Source organism: Dromiciops gliroides, chromosome 3, assembly GCF_019393635.1.
Source record: "Dromiciops gliroides isolate mDroGli1 chromosome 3, mDroGli1.pri, whole genome shotgun sequence".
NCBI lineage: Eukaryota > Metazoa > Chordata > Mammalia > Microbiotheria > Microbiotheriidae > Dromiciops > Dromiciops gliroides.
Genome location: NC_057863.1, coordinates 47013829 through 47034692, shown reverse-complemented (window position 1 = coordinate 47034692; position 20864 = coordinate 47013829). Strand labels below are relative to the sequence as shown.

At 37.8% G+C, this 20864-nt stretch overlaps 1 protein-coding gene across 1 annotated transcript in view; it reads left to right on the top strand.

Moving 5' to 3' along the window:
- Positions 1–20864, top strand: part of RNF13 (ring finger protein 13) — a 104168-nt gene that overhangs the window by 79949 nt on the left and 3355 nt on the right. The gene's annotated exons all lie outside the window — the stretch shown is intronic.

The window sequence follows — 20864 nt, the reverse complement described above, 5'->3', positions numbered from 1 at the left end:
GACCCTCTTTTTTTTCTTCTTCATTTTTTTGGAGTATTTCCCAGCCTGGACTTTTCCTACATTTCTGACCTTCTCACATATTCTTACATGTTTTACCATAGTTTAACCATAGTGGTTACCATTCCTCACATAATCTTGCTCCATTTCCAGTCTGTGTGCCTTCCTACTGACTTTCTTCTACATCTGGCTTTACTCTTTCCTCACCTCTGCCTCTTTCAGTCTCTGGTTACTTCAAGACTCAACTAAAGTGCTGCCTTCTGTGTTCCTCTTCCTCCCATCTTCCCCCTCATCTTGTCACTCTCGTCTTCACACTGACCAATTTCTGCTTTGCTACTGCTACTCTTTTATCCTCCAAAGCAGACCACCCCATGGGACTATTGGTCTTTACCTTTGCCGTAGCCATTTCTATTTTAATTTTTGTTGTTGTTTTTAATTAGTGAAAAATCTACCTTCTCTTCCTCTGGCCACACTTTTTTACTGAGAAAGAAAAACAAAAATCCTATTACAGTATGTATAGTCAAGCAAAATAAATTTCCTCATTAACAAGGTTCAACATATATGTCTCAGTCTGCACTCTGAGTCTATCATCTGTCAGGAAGCAGGCAGTGACTTTTATTGTAACTCTGGAGTCACAGTTGGTCATTGTGTCAATTAGAGTCCTAAGTCTTGAAAAGTTGTTTGTCTTGTTAAAGAAATTGTTCTCCCAGTTCTGCTCATTTCACTCTGCATTAAATCATACAAATCTTCCCATTTCTCTTAAACCATCCTCTTCATCATTTCTTATAACACAGTAATATTCATCACATTCATGCTCAGTTTATGGGCAACCCCCTTAGTTTCCAGTTTCCAGCCCCCATAAAAAGAGTTGCTATAAATCATTGTGTACTTCCTTGGTTAGAAATCGATTTGCTTAGAGCTGATCCCTACTTTAATCTACCCACTCTTTTACCCTCTCCCCGATTCCCTTTCCTTCCTGCTTCTGAGTGAAATGCCTTTCTGTGTGTCTTCTTCCTCTTCTTCCTCTCTTATCAGATGGGCATTCACTTATTCCCCATTCCACCTCACACCTTTATTGTTTGCATAGACTTTCCCTCCATTCACTTCTTACCGGTAGGCCCCTCAGTGTGTATTCCTTTTCCCCTCCCTTTCCATTCTTCTGTGTCTTCATCTAGATATAACATAACCATTCCCAGGCCCTTTCTCTAATTAGACTCCCTGTATGACCACAGTGATTAAGATCAGAAGGGATACACAAATCGTCTCATATTGGAATGTAAGTTTATCCTTGTTTAGTCCCTTATGATGTTCAGTCATTGCTAGGTCAGAGTGATATGGTGGGAAGATTCCTTTTCTTCTCCTGGGGTCAGAACCACACAGCTGCTGCTTGCTTCTGAACTTGGTCTTGTTTTTTGTTTTTTCACTATACAGCTTAGGGCCCACTCCACTTCTCAATCTAAAATATTACCTATAGGTTCAGGTCCCCCTTCTCAGTACAATCTGCATCTGTGACCCAGAACTGGGTGCATTTTTTTTCTTTAAATGTATTTTTATTTGTTAAATAGTTTCCAATTACGCATAAAGAATTTTTAACATTCATTTAAAAATTTTTGAATTCCAAATTTTTCTCCCCACTGACCCCTCCCCCGTCCCGTGAGAAGACAAACAATCCGATCGTGATTATGCATGTGAAATCATGTAAAACATGAACTAGTAGCCATATTGCAAAAGAATATACACATACAAAACAAGATGAAGTATTAAAAGCCCCTCCCTTCACCAGAACACTCTACTTGGCTTTTCCTGGCTAGAAACTTGTCACAGTCCTCTGTCTTGTTTTGCTGACGTGGCGAGGCTGGTGCTCTTGCTCTCTTTCCTGAGGACTCTGGTGGAGAGCAGAGCTAAAGATGCGCTCTCCCTTTGACAGATAGATGAATCTAGGCCCCCCCTCTCTCTTCACCAAATTCTTATTCTCCTTAATAAATGCTTAAAAGTCTAACTCTTGCTAAAGCTTATAATTTATTGGTGACCACTCATTAGATATTTTAGACAGACTAGCTAGAATTTTAGCCCCTTACACCCAGGTGATGATTTTAGACCCGCAAACCCTAACCCTAAATTCATCCTTAAACCAAGACCGGCAGTGACTCATTTCTGTCCTTACATACCCTGTGACTTCTTTCCAGTTTTGATTTAGAATATTTGGATGTTTGTGTTTGTGTGTGCCTGTGTGAGCCCATGTGTGCACGAGTATATATTTTTTCACTCAGTCACTGTTCAAGCTTATTCCTAAATACTTCCTTAAGGTATGGGTGTATAGTTTATAAATAATTATTAAATGGCACAGTTCAGTAATGATATTGTGGATTTGACTAGGTTATAATGTAGTCTTATTTACATCTGCTTATTACATTTGACATCTGTAATTTATATGTTGCTTTTTCCCAGATAAAAGCACAACTTTTAAAACTATTACTGTGGTTAATCACATTTTGAAGTATTGGGGGTCTTTATTTTTCCTATTCATTTTAGTTATTTCATTTTCTTAACTATTTTTCTTTTATAAAGTGTCAGGCCCCCCCCCTTTTTTTTTACTAGTTATATTGCAGACCCTCAGCCCCACCCTCCAAAACTTCTGACTTTTAATAGTCTCTAGTACATAACATTCAAAATTATTTTTAAAAAAGATAAATCACAGGGTTCTTTATATGTTAAATATATTTAAATTAAAATTTGATTTAAAACTTTTGAACAGTTTAAGAACATATTTGCTATTAGTTATTCAAGAATCGATCATGCTATTTTTCTGGGCCCAGTTTTTTCAATATGCCTGAATTTTAAGTCATTGGTTATTCTGTATGTGTGAAGTACAATAGCTCTTCACACTGCTTATACATTTAATCTTAATTATCTTGAAGTACTGCATTATATTTCCATCCTAGATCTTTCATGCTTAATACTTTTTATTTAGTAAAATATCTAGTTATAATTTATCTAGTAGATAAATATCCCTGAGGACAGGGGCTGTCACTTTTGTTATCCTGGTATTCCTTGTGCCTAACACATAGTAGTAGGTGCTTAATATTGAATTCACTGAATAAAATCAGAAATGATTATTTCTATATACAGGCAGCTGCCAAAGTAGTAAATAATTGGAAAATACCTCTTTGAATAATAGGAAATAATAGGTGTACAGTGTGCATGAATACTATGTATAACAGACATTTTAGACATTAATTCAAGTTATTTAATTACGAGCCACACTTTTGGACATTTTGTCCTCACTGCTTGGATGACCATAGCTTGCCTCTTTGAGAAGTACCTAAATCCTCTCTCTTGAGACAGATGATGCTGTTTATTAAAAATGAAGTCTTAGCAGAAGTGCTATTTTGCCAGGCTCTTCTCAGGAATCTAGTTTATAGTTCTTTCACCCAGTTTTTTTGTGTTTTCAGTTTTGTCGATTTTAAGACACCATCTCTAGCCAGCTACTACAGCTCTATCGAGGCTGGAGAATCGGCTTTCTTCCTTTCTTCTTTCTGGGTGAGTGAGGCATATGACCAATGGGAGCATGCAGGTCCCAACAAACCACTTCAGCCTCATGTCTTAAGCGTTTCTAGCATCTCTCCATGTGGTTTAGGATTGATACTGTATCTTATTTATCTTCCTTGTTCACACTGGGGAATGCAATGGAGCAAATGTTTCCCCAGAGTGGTAATTATATATTTTAGTCTTGAATGTGTTCATTAAGTATGCCTTTTGTTTTCAAGGAGATCTCTGGTAGTAAAATTAATGGGGAACCCATGAAATCTATAGCACTTACTGATTTATTAGTGAGATTATCCAGCTTAATGACTAGATACAGGGAGATGAAGTCAAAAGATGGCATGTGTAGTTTTAAGGACATTCATTTGCCCTATCCCTTTTAGCAGTCTTATATGGTATTTCTGAGATATGGGAGTTATAAAAAGTTTCTCCTACAAAGTAGAAATTCTCACAGCCTACTGTGGGGAATAGTGATAAAGTAAAACAAAAGGTTAAATATAGCTTGACCAGCTTGGTGTGCTTTGGGGGTATATTTCACCTGAAATGTATAAATATTTGATAATGGCTAATTAGAATATGAACAGGTGCAGTTTATTTAGACATTGTGTGAGTGTAACATTATCTACAGAGGTAGGAGTTTAGCATATGAGATGACATGGAGCTGTATTTTCCTCAATGTGACCACATATGAAACCCAAGGTGATTTTTGCTTAATGGAAAATCATGAGTCTTCAAAGTCTGTGTGGTTTTCCGCCTGAATTTTCATCTTATAAATATCAGTGATTAATTTTCCAAGGTGATCAACAAGTATTTTAAATTCTGAAGGTAAGAGATATGATGTAGATTTTTTACTTGTCAAAAAAAAAAAGGACAAAATAGACTAAAACAAGTGTCTTTGTGTGATTTGGCTAGAATTGGAAGTAAAGAATTAAAACAAAAACAAACATGCAGACTGTGCAAGGGACCTTGACTTAGTACATATAAGTAGGAGCACTCCAATTATTTACCAATATGCTTTTTCCTCAGATGTATAATAAGTTATGTGTCTTTTTATGAAATGAGAATCATGGAATCTAACTTTATTAAATTTGAAAGGTACTACAGAAATTTTACAGAAACTGAGGCATGTAGCATTTAAATGACTTGCCCAGTTAGTACACAAGCATTTATTAATATTAAGTTATTGTGATGATGAAGATATCATTTCTGAGGGACAGCAAGAAGTTTGATGTTGTCAGTCTGCCCTGTAGAGTGTAGATGAGTAAATTGCAAAAACACTTGGAATAGTAGGAAGGGCTTGGTTGTGAAGGGTTTGTGTTTGAGAGATATAGTTGTGGTGAGACTTGAGCTGTAGGACTATCACTGTGGCAGCTGAGTGGAGGTTTGGAGGGGGGAAAGACTTGAGGCAAGGAGACCAATGAGAAAGGTTTTGTCCAAGTTTGAGGTGATATGAGTCTGCTTGCACCAGGATGGCAGCTTTGTAAGTGAAGAGAAAGGTACTGAAAGATGTTTTGAAGATAGAAATGACAGGACAGGGCAACACATTTGGATATGTGGGGTGAGTGAAAGTGAGGAGTTTAAAATGATTCTGAGGTTGTGAGCCTGAGTGATTGGGAAGATAGTGGGGACCCACAACACTAATAGGGAAGTTGGATAAGAGGGGCGGATTTGTTGGGAAAAATAATGAGTTCTTTTTTGGACATGTTGAGTTTGAAATGTCTATGGGACATCTATTTTGAGGTGTCTAAGAAGTGGTTGGTGATGAGACTAAATGACAGGAGAGTTATTAGGGCTAGGTAAATGGATCTGAGAATAATGGCATAGAGGTAATAACTAAAACTGTGAAACCAAGTGGAATAGTCTAGAATGAAAAAAGAAAAGGACCCAAGACACAATCTTGTTGTGGGTGTGCAAGAATGAAGATCCAGCAAAGGCGACTGAGAAGATGTCAGGCATGTCGAAGAACTGGAAGAGAGCAGAGTCCTGCAAATCCAGGAGGAGACTATAATCAACAGGGCCAAAGGCTGCAAAGAGGGATGCGGATTGAGGTTTGGCTATTAAAATCATGAGTTCTGGTGACTAAGAGCTCATTGGTAACTTCAGAGAGAGTGATTTCAATTAAGCAATGAAGTCAGAAGCCAGATTAGAGAAGAGGAGTTAGTAACCTTTTAGTGTGTTCTGGACTCCTTATTGCAGTGTGGTGAAGCTCATGGACCCTTTCTCAGAATTGCATTTTAAAACTCATAAAGTAAAATACTTAGAATTAAAAAGGAAAGCAACTATCTGAAATAGTTATTTAAAAATAACAAAACAATTTCACAACCCCCCATGTTAAAAACCCCTATTAGACAGAGTCATGGGGAATGAATAGAGGTGAAGAGGAGAGGTACCTACTACATATGTGTTTTTCTCAAGGAGTTTCACTACAAAGAAGAGGAGAGAGATAGGATAGTAGCTAGCAGAAATAGTGATGTCAAGCGAAGGTTTTTCAAGGATGGGGAGACGTGGGTATGTTAGCAAACAGTCAAAGAATATAAGGAATTGAGAGGTTAGGGTATTGGAGGAGCATCAGTGAAGTCTTGTCCCATGAGGGCAGGAGTTAGGGTGGAAAAAAAGGACTGAGCCAGGCACTTAAGGATATTAAGGGTGTAGTGAACCATACTTTCTTCTAGTTCTTGAAAAGAAATTCAAGGTAGAAAATTGAGGAGATATGGTAGCACGATAGGGATGAGGACCAGATGTGCAGTTTCATTATTGTGGGGGAAATTCCTTCAGTTCATTCTGGTCAATGTCTCTCTCTCTCTCTCTCTCTTTTTTTTTTTTTTTAACATATAAGGTATTTTATTTTTTCCGTTACATGTAAAGATAGTTCTCAACTTTTGTTTATACAAGCTTTACAATTTCAGATTTTTCTCCCTCCCTCCCCTCCCTCCCCCCTTCCCTAGACAGCAGGTAATCTGATATAGGTTATATCTATATATCTATATATCTATATATGGTCAATGTCTCTTTAATGAAGCCTTGGAGACTTTGCCTGGAGTCCTCCTGAATCCAGAGCCAGTGCTCTATCCACTGGGCCACCCAGCTGCCCCCTTCAAATGCAATTTTAACATGATCTAATTTTCATTCAGACTGTTTTCTTGGTTGTACACTTGGTTCAGGTTTCTTGGGGAAAATATATTTGGGAGGAAGTTTAAGTAATTTTCATTTCCAATAAATAACCACCAAAAAATAAGATTTGATAGATTTATTTGGCTAAAGCCTTCATTAGTGGAGACATGGTTTCTGACTATCTGATCTATTTTCTCTAATTGCAAAATTTCCTCTTAATTCCTGTTTACTCATTTTACCTTTAAAATGGTAATAAATGTTTTAATATTTTGTCCCTTTTATTTAGAAAGTTACTGAATGCTTGAACTCCCGGGTACAAGTACACATCCATTGTCCTTCAAATGCAGCCATGTTAGGATTCATAAGGAATAATGAAAAAATAAAGCTAGTGTACAGTGAGGAAAAGATTGAGGAAGAACCTAAAACTTTCCAAAACAAATTGTCCCCAGCACCTAAAGTGTTTTGTTTGTTTTAGATTTTTCTGTTGGGGAATTTTTATTTTGGTCTGCAAAAGAGATGTTTCCATCCTCACCACTGAGAGTAAAAATACTGCATGTGCAATGTGTGTGTGTGTGTGTGTGTGTGTGTGTGTGTGTGTGTATGTGTGTGTGTGTGTGTGTATGTGTGTCTGTTTGCCTGCCTGGTTGATGGTAAATATTTAATATCAAATAGTAACTTTGTTTTAGTGGACTGATTTGATTTTGTTTCTTTACAATATATATGCAGTGTAATTTTGCCACCAGAAGGTCAAAGGATGATCAATCTTGAGCTAGAAGGCACCTCAAAGGACATCGGTTCCAAGTTCCTCATTTTACAGTTAAGGAAACTCTGGCCCAGGGAGAGCATGACTGACCCAAGGTCACACAGGTGGCGAGGGTCACAGATGGGACTTGACCTCCAGAACCAGTATTGTTTCCACTCTACTGTTCAGAGCATTATGTAAATTTTGTTTAAACCCCCTCCTTTCCCAGCCCAGTGCAGACTGATGGTTTTTTGTCTGGGCCTGTGGTTTCATCTATCTCCTGATACAGAGCGAGCTAAGGAGCATCAGTGCAGACTCACTTTCAAAGTAAAGCGTTAGGGGGCAGCTGGGTGGCGCAGTGTGGATAGAGCACTGGCCCTGGATTCAGGAGGACCTGAGTTCAAATCCAGCCTCAGACACTTGACACTTACTAGCTGTGTGACCCTGGGCAAGTCACTTAACCTTCATTGCTCCATTCCTCTCCCCCCCCCCCCCCCCCCCCCCCCCCCGGAAAAAGGCTTTAGGGACTGACTACTTGGACCACTGAGAAGTTAAATGACTTGCTCCTAGTCACAACAACTAGTATGTATTAGAGGAACTGAACCCAGGTCTTCCTCATGCCAGCACTGGTTCTCTAATAATCAGAGGTGATAGACTCATAGAGAAACAGATCCCTGCAGACAGCATATGGACTTCAAAAACCACAAATTAGCATTATCTATTTTGTGTGGGTCAGTTTGTCACCTGAACTGAGCTGTTCTGACTTTCACCCTGTGATGCTCATAATTAAAGCAGTCTCCTTAAATGTTGCTTATAGCTCACTGTTCCTACTTCCTACATTCATTTTATCAGTTAATAACCTTCATTTTCAAGACTCAAAGCAGACACTGATGGCTTTTTTCTATTGGCTAATTTTTTTTTTATGAGATATTTTATTTTTTCCGTTACATGTAAAGATAGTTCTCAACTTTTGTTTATACATGCTTTACAATTTCAGATTTTTCTCCCTCCCTCCCCCCTCCCCTAGACAGCAGGTAATCTGATATAGGTTATATCTATATATCTCTATACATATACATATAGATATATATATACACACACATATATATACACATAATAACATTAATCCTATTTCTGCATTAATCCTGTTACAAGAGAAAGAATCAGAGCAGTGATGCAAAACCTCAAAATAGAAAAAAAAAACAGCACCCAAAACAAAAGAAATAATATGGTTCAATCAGCATCTATACTCCACAGTTCTTTCTTTCTTTTTTTTTCTTGGATTTGGAGATCCTCTTCTATCATGAGTTCCCTGGAACTCTTCTGTACCATTGCATTGGTGAGAAGAATATAGTCCATCACAGTAGGTCAACACTCAATGTTGATGATACTGTGTACATTGTTCTTCTGGTTCTGCTCATCTCACTCATCATCAGCTCACTCAAGACCCTCCAGGTTTCTCTGAACTCTTCCTGCTCATCATTTCTTACAGCACAATAGTATTCCATTGTATTCATATACCACAACTTGTCCAGCCACTCCCCAATTGATGGGCACCCCCTCAACCTCCAATTCCTTGCCACCACGCAAAGAGCAGCTATAAATATTCTTGTACATGTGGGTCCCCTTCCCCCTTCCATGATTTCTTTGGGCAAAAGACCTAAAAGTGGTATTGCTGGGTCAAAGGGTATGCACAGCTTTATCGCCCTTTGGGCATAATTCCAAATTGCTCTCCAGAATGGTTGGATCAGTTCACAGCTCCACCAACAATGCATTAGTGTTCCAATTTTCCCACAGCCTCTCCAACATTTATTATCTTCCTTTTTTGTCATTTTAGCCAATCTGATAGGTGTCAGGTGGTACCTCAGAGTTGTTTTAATTTGCATCTCTCTAATCATTAGAGATTTAGAGCATTTTTTCATATGGGAATAGATAGCTTTGGTTTCTTCATCAGAAAACTGCCTGTTCATATCCTTTGACCATTTCTCAATTGGGGAATGACTTGGATTCTTATAAATTTGATTTAATTCCCTATATATTTTAGAGATGAGGCCTTTATCAGAAGCACTGGCCTCAAAAATTGTTTCCCAGCTTTCTGCCTCCCTTCTAATTTTGGATGCATTGCTTCTGTTTGTACAAAAATTTTTTAATTTAATATAATCAAAATCATCCACTTTGCATTTTATAATATACTCTATCTCATGTTTGGTCAAAAACTGTTCTCCTTTCCAAAGATCTGATAGGTACACTATTCCTTTCTCTCCTAATTTACCTATGGTATCACCTCTTATGTCTAAATCATGTATCCATTTTGACCTTATTTTAGTATAAGGTGTAAGATGTTGGTCTAAGCCTAATTTCTGCCATACTATCTTCCAGTTTTCCCAGCAGTTTTTGTCAAATACTGAGTTCCTATCCCAGAAGCTGGAGTCTTTGGGTTTATCAAACACTACATTACTAGTGTCATTTACTACTGCATTTCCTGAGCCTAGCCTATTCCATTGATCTACCACTCTATTTTTTAGCCAGTACCAGATAGTTTTGATGACTGCCGCTTTATAGTAAAGCTCCAGGTTTGGTACCGCTAACCCACCTTCCTGTGAATTTTTTTTCATTATTTCCCTGGATATTCTTGATTTTTTGTTTTTCCAGATGAATTTTGTTATTATTTTTTCTAGCTGTATAAAATAATTTTTAGGTAGCCTGATTGGTATGGCACTGAATAAGTAAATTAATTTAGGCAGTATTGTCATTTTTACTATATTAGCTCTGCCTATCCATGAGCAATTGATATCTTTCCAATTATTTAGATCTGATTTGATTTGTGTGAAGAGTGTTTGGTAGTTGTGTTCATAGAGTTCCTGGGTTTGTCTTGGCAAGTAGACTCCCAGGTATTTTATATTACCTACTGTTACTTTAAATGGAATTTCTCTTTCTATCTCTTGCTGCTGGACTTTGTTGGTCATGTATAGAAATGCTGATGATTTATGTGGATTTATTTTATATCCTGCTACTTTGCTAAAGTTGTTAATTGTTTCAAGTAATTTTTGACTTGATTCTCGAGGATTCCTTAAGTATACCATCATATCATCTGCAAAGAGTGATAGTTTTGTTTCCTCCTTGCCTATTCTAATTCCTTTAATTCCTTTCTCTTCTCTGATTGCTAAAGCTAACATTTCTAGGACAATATTAAATAATAGGGGTGATAATGGACATCCCTGTTTCACCCCTGATCTTATTGGGAAGGCCTCTAATTTATCTCCATTGCATATAATACTTGCTGATGGCTTTAGGTAGATACTGTTTATTATTCTAAGGAAAGCTCCCCCTATTCCTAAACTCTCTAGTGTTTTTATTAGGAATGGGTGCTGTACTTTGTCAAAAGCTTTCTCTGCATCTATTGAGATAATCATATGATTTTGGTTGGTTTTCTTATTGATGTGGTTGATTATATTAATAGTTTTCCTAATGTTGAACCAGCCCTGCATTCCTGGTATAAATCCCACCTGGTCATAGTGTATTATCCTGGTGATCACTTGCTGTAATCTCCTTGCTAATATCTTATTTAAGATTTTAGCATCAATATTCATTAGGGAAATTGGTCTATAATTTTCTTTCTCTGTTTTTGCTTTGCCTGGTTTTGGTATCACCACCATATTTGTGTCATAAAACGAATTTGGTAGAACTCCTTCTTCACCTATTTTTCCAAATAATTTGTATAATATTGGAATTAATTGTTCTTTAAATGTTTGGTAAAATTCACCCGTAAACCCATCTGGCCCTGGGGATTTTTTCTTAGGGAGTTCATTAATAGCTTGTTCAATTTCTTTTTCTAATATGGGTTTATTTAAGGATTTTATTTCCTCTTCAGTTAACCTGGGCAGTTTGTATTTTTGTAAATATTCATCCATTTCATTTAGATTGTCAAATTTATTGGCATACAGTTGGGCAAAATATTTCCTAATTATTGATTTAATTTCCACTTCATTGGTGGTAACATCACCCTTTTCATTTTTGATACTGGTAATTTGGTTTTCTTCTTTCTTTTTTTTAATCAAATTAACCAGTATTTTATCTATTTTATTGGTTTTTTCATAAAACCAGCTCTTAGTTTTATTGATTAATTCTATAGTTTTTTTGCTTTCAATCTTATTGATTTCTCCTTTAATTTTCAGGATCTCTAATTTAGTGTCTAATTGGGGATTTCTAATTTGTTCTTTTTCTAGCTTTTTAAGTTGCATGCCCAATTCATTAATCTCCTCTTTCTCTTTCTTATTCATGTAAGCATTTAGAGCTATAAATTTTCCCCTAAGCACTGCTTTGGCTGCATCCCATAGATTTTGGTATGTTGTCTCATTATTGTCATTCTCTTGGATAAAGTTATTGATTGTTTCTATGATTTCTTGTTTGGCCCATTCATTCTTTAGAATGAAATTATTTAGTTTCCAATTGATTTTCATTCTACTTTTCCCTGGCTCTTTCTTACATGTAATTTTTATTACATCATGATCTGAGAAGGATGCATTTACTATTTCTGCCTTTCTACATTTGACTATGATGTTTTTGTGCCCTAATACATGGTCAATTTTTGAAAATGTGCCATGTACTGCTGAGAAAAAGGTATATTCCTTTCTATCCCCATTCAATTTTCTCCAGACATCTATCATGTCTAACTTTTCTAGTAATCTATTCACCTCTTTCACTTCTTTCTTATTTATTTTTTGGCTAGATTTATCTAATTCTGAGATGGGGAGATTCAGATCCCCCACTAGTATAGTATTACTATCTAATTCCTCTTGTAACTCATTTAACTTCTCCTCTAAGAACTTGGATGCTATACCACTTGGCGCATACATATTCAATATTGATATTACTTCATTATCTATAGTACCTTTAAGTAAGATGTAATTTCCTTCCTTATCTCTTTTAATGAGATCTATTTTTGCCTGCACTTTGTCTGAGATAAGGATTGCTACCCCTGCCTTTTTTACTTTAGCTGAGGCATAATATATTCTGCTCCAGCCTTTTACCTTTACTCTGTGTGTATCTCTCTGCTTCAAATGTGTTTCTTGTAAACAGCATATTGTAGGGTTCTGGTTTTTAATCCACTCTGCAATTCGCTTCCGTTTTATAGCAGAGTTCATCCCATTCACATTCACAGTTATTATTACTGACTGTCTATTCCCCTCCATTCTATTTACCCCCTTTGTACTTTTCCCCCCTTCTTTCACCCTATTCCTCCTCACCCATGTTTTACTTCTTACCCCTGCCTCCCCCAATCTGCCCTCCCTTTTTATCACCCCCTCTCTTTTCTTTACCCTTTTCTCCCTTGCTTTTGTCCTCCCTTCTATCAGTCCCCCCCTTTCCCTTCCCCTTTTGTTTCCCTAAAGAATGAGTTAAGTTTCTTTATCCCAATGAACGTATATGTTATTCCCTCTTTGAGTCAAATCTAATGAGAATAGGGTTGAAACCATGTTCCCCCCTCCTTTCTTTCCCTCTATTGTAATAGGTTTTTTTTCCACCTCTTCATATGATATAATTCATCCCATTCCACCTCCCCTTTCCTCTCCTCCCCATAGACTCCCTTTTTATCCCCTTAATTCTTTTGTATCATCACATCAAAGACAATTTATATTTATACCCTTTATATAAAGTCCTTCTCTCTGCCCAAATACATTTACAGTTCTTAAGAGTTATGAGTATTATCTTCCTGTGTAGGGATATAAACAGTTTAATCTAATAGGGTAACTTTTTTTTTCCCCTCTGTTTACCTTTTTAAACTTCTCTTGAGTCTTGTATGTTGAGATCAAATTTTCTATTCAGTTCTGGTCTTTTCACCAGGAAAGATAGAAAGTCCCCAATGTCATTAAATGTCCATCTTTTCCCCTGAAAGAAAATGCACATTTTTGCTGGGTAATAGATTCTTGGCTGCAATCCAATCTCCTTTGCCTTCCGGAATATCATATTCCAAGCCTTGCGGTCCTTTAATGTTGAAGCTGCCAGGTCCTGAGCAATCCTGACTGTGGCTCCATGATATTTAAATTGCTTCTTTCTGGCTGCTTGGAGTATTTTCTCCTTCACCTGATAATTCTGGAATTTGGCTACAATATTCCTTGGAGTTTTCCTTTTGGGGTCTCTTTCAGGAGGTGATCGATGGATTCTTTCAATGATGATTTTATCCTCTGATTCTATGATATCAGGGCAGTTCTCCTTAATAATTTCCTGGAATATGGTATCTAGATTCTTTTTCTGGTCATGGCTTTCAGGCAGTCCAGTGATTCTCAAATTGTCTCTCCTGGATCTGTTTTCCAGATCAGTTGTCTTTCCAATGAGGTATTTCACATTTTCTTCTATTTTTTCATTTTTTTTATTCTGCTTGACTGATTCTTGGTGTCTCATGGATTCCTTTTCTTCCAACTGTCCCACTTTAATTTTTAAGGCATTGTTTTCTTCAGTGAGATTATGCACCTTTTTTTCCATTTGGCTAAGTGAATTTTTTAAGGTATTGTTTTCTTCAGTGAGATTATGTACCTTTTTTTCCATTTGGCTAAGTGAATTTTTTAAGGTATTGTTTTCTTCAGTGAGATTATGCAGCTTTTTTTCCATTTGGCCAAATGAATTTTTTAAGGCTTTGTTTTCTTCAGCTTCCTTTTCCAAGCTGCTGATTCTTTTTTCATAGTTTTTTGTTTTGCTTTCATTTCTCTCCCCATTTTTTCTTCTACCTCTTGCAATTGATTTTTAAAATCCTTTTTGAGCTCTTCCAGGAAGGCTTTTTGTTCTTGCGACCAATTCACCTTCCCTTGTGAGGCTTCAGATGTAGACAATTTGAGGCTATTGTCCTCATCTGAGTTTGTGTTGGCTTCTTCCCTATTGATACAGAAGCTCTCAATGGAGAGGGCTCTTTTTTGCTTCTTACTCATTATTGCAGCTTATTTATTTATTCTTTAAGTTGAGGTCTGCTCTGGGGGCACCAGGGTCCCTGTTTTGGGCTTCTTGTGCAGGTGTATAGGTGCTGTGTGACCGGGCTTTTACTCTGAGGCCTTTATGGTGTGTGGAGATGCCCCGCCCTGCACTTCCTGTCTGATTGTGCTAGGCCAGCCAGGCGCCAGACCCCGGCGTCTGATCCCGCCGTTCGTGGCCCTCTCGGCCGGTGCAGGTAGGTTTTTCCACTGTCCTTCTTGGCCACCAGATTTTTGAACCAGGTTCCGGGAGCCTCAGTTGTTCGGCTGTGGCCCGCAGCTCCTGCTGACTTGCCCCGACCCCCTTGGCGCTGGGTTGCTGCCCTGCGCTGGGCCTCCCTTTTGCCCGAGTCAGACCGACCTTTTCCTGAAGTCTTCTAAATTATCTCTGGTTGGAGGACTGTGTCTCTCTGTCTCTTTGCAGGTTCTGTAGTTTCAGAATCCGTCCAGAGGCTTGATTTAATGTTCGTTTTGAGGGAACAGAAGGAGAGCTCAGGCAGCTTGCTGCTTCCTCTCCGCCATCTTCTCTATTGGCTAAATTAATAGGAAAACTGCAAAAAGTATAGTTACTTCTATTTAGAATTTTTTCACAAATTACATGTAAAATACAAATTTTGACATCAATTAAAAAAACAAAACACTTTGTGTTCTAAATTCTCTTCCTCCCTTCCCAACTCCCACAAAATACTCAAACAATTCAATATAAGCAATACATGAGCAGTCATGCGAAACAAAGTATAGTTAATTGTAATAATTCATTCTTAAGCTTCTTTCTTTTCACTTTTTTTAATCTTGTTAAAACCTTGTTCACCTTTTAACCTTGTTAAGAGTGTTATCCTGAGGCAGTGTGGTGTGATGGAAATATTGGTGCATTTGGAGTCAAGGGACTTGGGCTCAAAATACATAATTTGCTTTTTATTTAACCAGTGTGACTTTGGGCAAGATACTTTACTTTTTGGGCCTCAGTTTCATCATCTGTAAAATGAAAAGGTTGGGCTTAGACGGTCTCAAAGGTCCCTTCTAGTTCTAGAGCTATGCTTGTGTGTTTTTCCTCCCAGAGCCAAAATTGTATTTTTACCACACTGCTTTTATTTGCTAGGGAGCTATCAGATTCAATTCTTAAAACATTTAGAAAAATATCTAAGTAAGAAATTTATTTTGGGGACTTAGATATTATATGAAACTGATATGTAAAGAAGAAAATGATCCTAATATTTAATCCGTATTGCATATATTGAAATAAAAATTAGACCGTATCTCATTTAAAAAGATGAGATACAAGTTAAGATAACTGAGAAAAGGAAAATGTGGTAAAATATAAATTCAGTTTTCTGTCTTTTTAAATGTGAAGTATAATCTCTAGTTAGACTGACATCAGTTCATCCAAAATGCCCTTATTCAGGATACATCTTGAAAGTCAGGTCATTGATCATCACTTTAGAGGCCATCTGAACCACCGAGAAAACTTATACCCAAAGAACTTAAGTGATTTGCCCAAGGTCACTTAAGTAGAAAGTGGCAAACCCATGTCCTGCAATTCCTGGTTCAGTGTTCATTTCATTGTAATGGTATTTTTTAGGATGCTAAAGGCATACTCACATCAAATAATAGAGCATGTAAGAATAACATATTATACTGTTCTGATAAGGACAGCATTAGGAGGTAGGTGTATATATAAGACTATGAGATTTAATTTGGCCAGTAACTAAAGGAAGCCATTTTTTATAGCATAACACCAATTTTCAAACAAGCTCTTAAATATTTCTTGGTTTATGTAGTGGAGATTTAAAGATTTTCTTTTTATTATTTACTATTTCTCTAATCAGTATACTAGTGAGAAAGTATCTGGATTTTGTTTTTCCCTTGAAGATGTTTATTCTTATTACCTCGTATTAATCACATGCTACCAAATGACAAAGTAGTAGTACAGTTTGGGCTCTATAATTTTGCCTTTGTCTGATGGGTTTTTTTTTTTTTTTCATTTTGAATTTCTGAAAACTTAAAAGACATTACTAAGGATAAAGTAAAATGTCCCTGATGAAAAAGGTTTATTTTCAGTATTGTTGTGTCTTAGGGAATAGGGAGGCCCTGGGAGAGGAAGAAATATGGCAGAATAGCCAGTTGGCAGAGCAGTCAGAACACATATAACATTGATTAATTCACTATCTTCTATGGGGGTAGTTCATGGTACCCCCAAATAATTGCAGTAGTAATGTTAAAGATCACAGAGCATGGTAACAGGTGCAGTAATAATGAAAGGGTTTGAAATATTGTGAGAATGACCAAACTGTCATACAGAGACATGTCAGCACATGCTGTTAATAGACCTCCTTGACTCAGGGTTGCCACAAACCTTTAATTTGCAAAAAAAAAGTGCGATATTTACAAAGCACAATAAAGCTAAATACAATAAAATGAGGTGTGTCTGTACCAAAATCCATCTGGGACAGACAAGTTTCCCATTTAAAAATACTGACATGTATTTGGAAGTGTAGTGAATGTTATGCTTTATTCACTTTGACCTTACCAGCAAATAAGTAAGCTTTAGAGGAACGAGCCTGAAATTGCCCTATTCCCTCCCCTCCTCTGGCGCCACCTCCTACTCCTCCCATGGCCAAGCCCCTTGATCCTCCTGCCAGGGAAATCCAGAGATCTAATCCATCCTCCTCAGGTCCTGAGTTTGAGCATGCACAGCTTTCTCTACCTGCATTTGCAGCTTCTACTCAGTTGCCAGAGCAGTCAGCCTCAGCCCTTCCTCAGCCTGGCTGTGATTCTGACTCGACCTGCTATGGTTCTCCCAAACCAACCTTGAAAACCCTTTAAATCCTAGATATGATCGTTTTGTTCATAATTTGTTAATCTGCTTTTGTCTTTAATCATTTCCCTCCTCTTCCACCTTCAAACATGCCCAAGTCTCTCTCAATCCTAAAAAACCTACACTATCATCTCCTCCAAGATATTCTCCTATATCTCTCATCCCTTCTCAGCCAGATTACTTGAAAAATTGATCTATGCTTATGCCTCCATTTCTTCCTCTCACTTCTGTGTAATCAACCTTTCTACCTCTTCACTCAATTGAAATTGTGCTTTTCAGTGATCTCTTAATTGCCATATCTGATCATTTTCTTCTTGGTCCCCATCCTTCATGGTCTGCTGCATTTGAGCCTGTTGGCCACCTTCTCTCCCTGGATACTGCCCTCTCTGCTTTTCATGACATGACTTTCTCCTCATTTTTCTGCTGTGGGTCTGGTCACTTTTCAATCCCTTTAGCCCCTTCTCCCTCTAGACTCTGTCATTAACTTCATCAGCTTTCAAGGGTTTACTTGTAATCTCTGTGTAAATGATGCCTAGATCTGTATATCTAGCCCGTTTCTCTTCCAGACTTCAGTCCCAGATCACTAGTTGCCTTTTGGGCATTTTAAACTGCATGTCCTAGAGACACCTTAACTTCTCATGCCTCTTGTTGACTTCATTCTCTCCCTACTCCCACCCCTTCTTCCAGATGTCCCTGTTCCTGTTAGAGGCGTCCCCTTTGTGTCTCCAGTGCCTCAGAGTCCTTATGTTGGCTGTTATCCATAGCTCTTCACTCTCTTTCATACCACAATCCATTCAACTGCCAAATCATGCTCTTTTTACCTTCACAAGAGCTCTTACTTCCCAGCCTTTTTTTTTTTTTTAAACTCAGAGTGGTTCTGTCACCCATCACCTCTCACCTAGATTATTGCAATAGCCTCTTAAAGGGTCTTCCTGCCTCAAATCTCTCCCCACACACTGCTGCCAGAATAAGTTTTCTTAAACGTGCATCTAACCATGTGTCTCCTCTAGTCATTCAACTTCAGTGGCTTCCTAGGCCTCCAGGAAGAAAAAAACAAACTTTTTTTTAGCCTCATTGGACATAACCTCCCCCATCACAGATCTTTGTACTGGCTGTCCCTGGTGCTGGATGTACCCTCTCCTTACCTCCACCTCATCAAGTCCCTCTCTTCATTTAAGATGCAGTTCAGCACATTCTTCTGCAGGAAACTGCCTTTCCTGGTCCTTTCAACTGCTAGTGTCCTCCCTCCCAAAGTACTTTGGGTATTGATTCACTTAATATTTATACTGTATATATTTTTATAAATACATCTTCATGGATAGAATGTATTAATAACCTCATCCCACTTTGAGGAACATCAAGGAGGCACTTAATAAGTATTTGTTGACTGATTCCACTGTTGCAGATCAGCTAGCCCTTATGGACTTGTATCCTTAGGGAGTTTGCCTTGTGGCACTCAGAGGGTAAGTGATTTGCTCATGCCATTCCCCCACCTCTCATAGGCAACATTTGTCAGAGGCAGGACTTAAATGTGGGTCTTCCAGAGTCCAAGATCAACCCTCTCTCTACTCTCTCATGTCAAATTGTCTCTCTTCTTTATAGAGGTGCAAAATATTATCCTGGTGGCCTGGAAGAGTTCCAAAATGTCATTATTTAAATTCATATTAGGAGCATGAACACTAGAATGTTTTAGCTCATTGTTTAGTAATTTTTTTTTTTAGCAAACACACTGAGATGTTTACAGAATATGTGATTTAATGTAAATCTGCTTTACAGCATGCTGCTAGGACTCACTGTGGGACTTCACACATAGAACTGTTGTATAGAGTTTATGTCAAGATTCCAACCTGGCTGGACATATCTTCCACTCAGCAGCTCAAGAATAATGTACTTTGCAGTTTGCCACTCTGTTGGTCTGCAAATTCAAGCACCTATTCTTTTTCCTAAGTGCTTAAGAAAATTACCTGGGCAGCTTTCATGCTTAAGTCTAAACTGTTCTCCCTAAGCGATGTAACATTCAGTTTGGTCTATTTTCTCCCTAAATTCCCCTCCTCAAACTGGGAGTAATCAAGACCCACAGTCTATTATGGATCACTTTGTCATCATCTCTTCCCCCATGCCCTCAAGATTGTTGCCCTCTTAGGATGCTGCATGTGGCCCATGGCTCTGCAAAGCCTCCAGTTTCTGAAGGTTAAACCCTTTTAATTATTATAAAACCTAGACAATGTCAAATCCAGTCCAACAAACATTTAAACATCTATTAGACAGAGGTTATTAGGATACAAAGGCAATCACTGAATTATATTGTAGTAAAACATTTGCTGGACTTGGCACATGTACAACCATGTAATCACTAGGCTATACTTTAAGTATATATAACAAGAGATTAGTACAGTCTACTACTAATTTTTCTTCCCTTTTGATATTCTGTAATATATGAAGATGCTAAGTTAGTTTTACCTAGATAGGGGGACAAGATAGGTTTTCACGTTTTTGAAGGACAGTTTGTTTGGAATAGACATTTCTGCTTCTCTCCTAGAGAGCAGACCTGGGACCTGGGGAGCAGAAATTTCAGAGGAGATTTTGGTTTATTGGGACAGAGGTATGGAAAAACTGAGCTGTCTAGGATAGAAAGAGTTAGTAATAACTCAGTACTTTAAGGCTTAAACTTCACAAGTATTTTAAATAGGTAATGTAAATATTATCATTGTATAGATAATGAAACGGGTTCTGAGAAGTCTGATTTGTGCAGGGTAATAGTTAATACGTTCACCAAGGCAGTATTCAAACCTAGAATGCGCTATCCATTAGACCACATTGTCTCTTAGGTAGAGAACTGCCTATTCTCCATCACTGAAGAAGGTCTTCCAGGTGGAATTTGGATGACTATTTGTCAGGAATGTGTGAAAAGAGATTCCTGCCGGGCTACAGGTTGGGCCAGATGACTTCTGATGTCAGGAACTCGTGGTGTATGTGTGTTGTTAGCCAATTCCAAGAAAACAGTATGAGGGTAAATGTTGTGACTAAAGTGGGAGACAAACTGAGCAAGGTTTCAGGCCACAGGGCATTCCTGAAAAAGAACAGCTGGTGGGGCAGTGTTATAAATATACTTAGTACAGTTAATACAAAATAGGTTTAATATTTAATGCCATTTATGTTTAAGAAGCTGACCAGACAACCCCCAACAATACTTTAAAACTATATAATAATTAATATGTCTGTAGAATATGATAGTGCATTCTTTTTTTTTTTTTTTTTTGGTGAGGCAATTGGGGTTAAATGACTTGCCTAGGGTCACACAGCTAGTGTTAAGTGTCTGAAGCCAGATTTGAACTCAGGTCCTACTGAATCCAGGGCCATGCTCTATCCACTGCACCACCTAGCTGCCCCATATGATAGCGTATTAAAGCTTACAAAGAATTTTGGATTCTCATTTGAGCCTCCCTGTTTTACAAAATTAAATGATGTGCCTGCCAGTAATTCAGTTTATTTATTAAACATTTGTGAATGCATTTGCAATGCATTCTTGAAGTATAGAGTAGGATTTGAACCCAGGTTTTCTTGATTTCAGGTTCTAGCAGTCTGTTCACTGTACCACACATCAACCAAAGCTTGTGTTTTATTCCCCTGATTACTGGGTGAAATGCCTCACTTCGGTGTCTTGAGTGGGCTTAAGACTTCAGGCGTATAGTTTTCT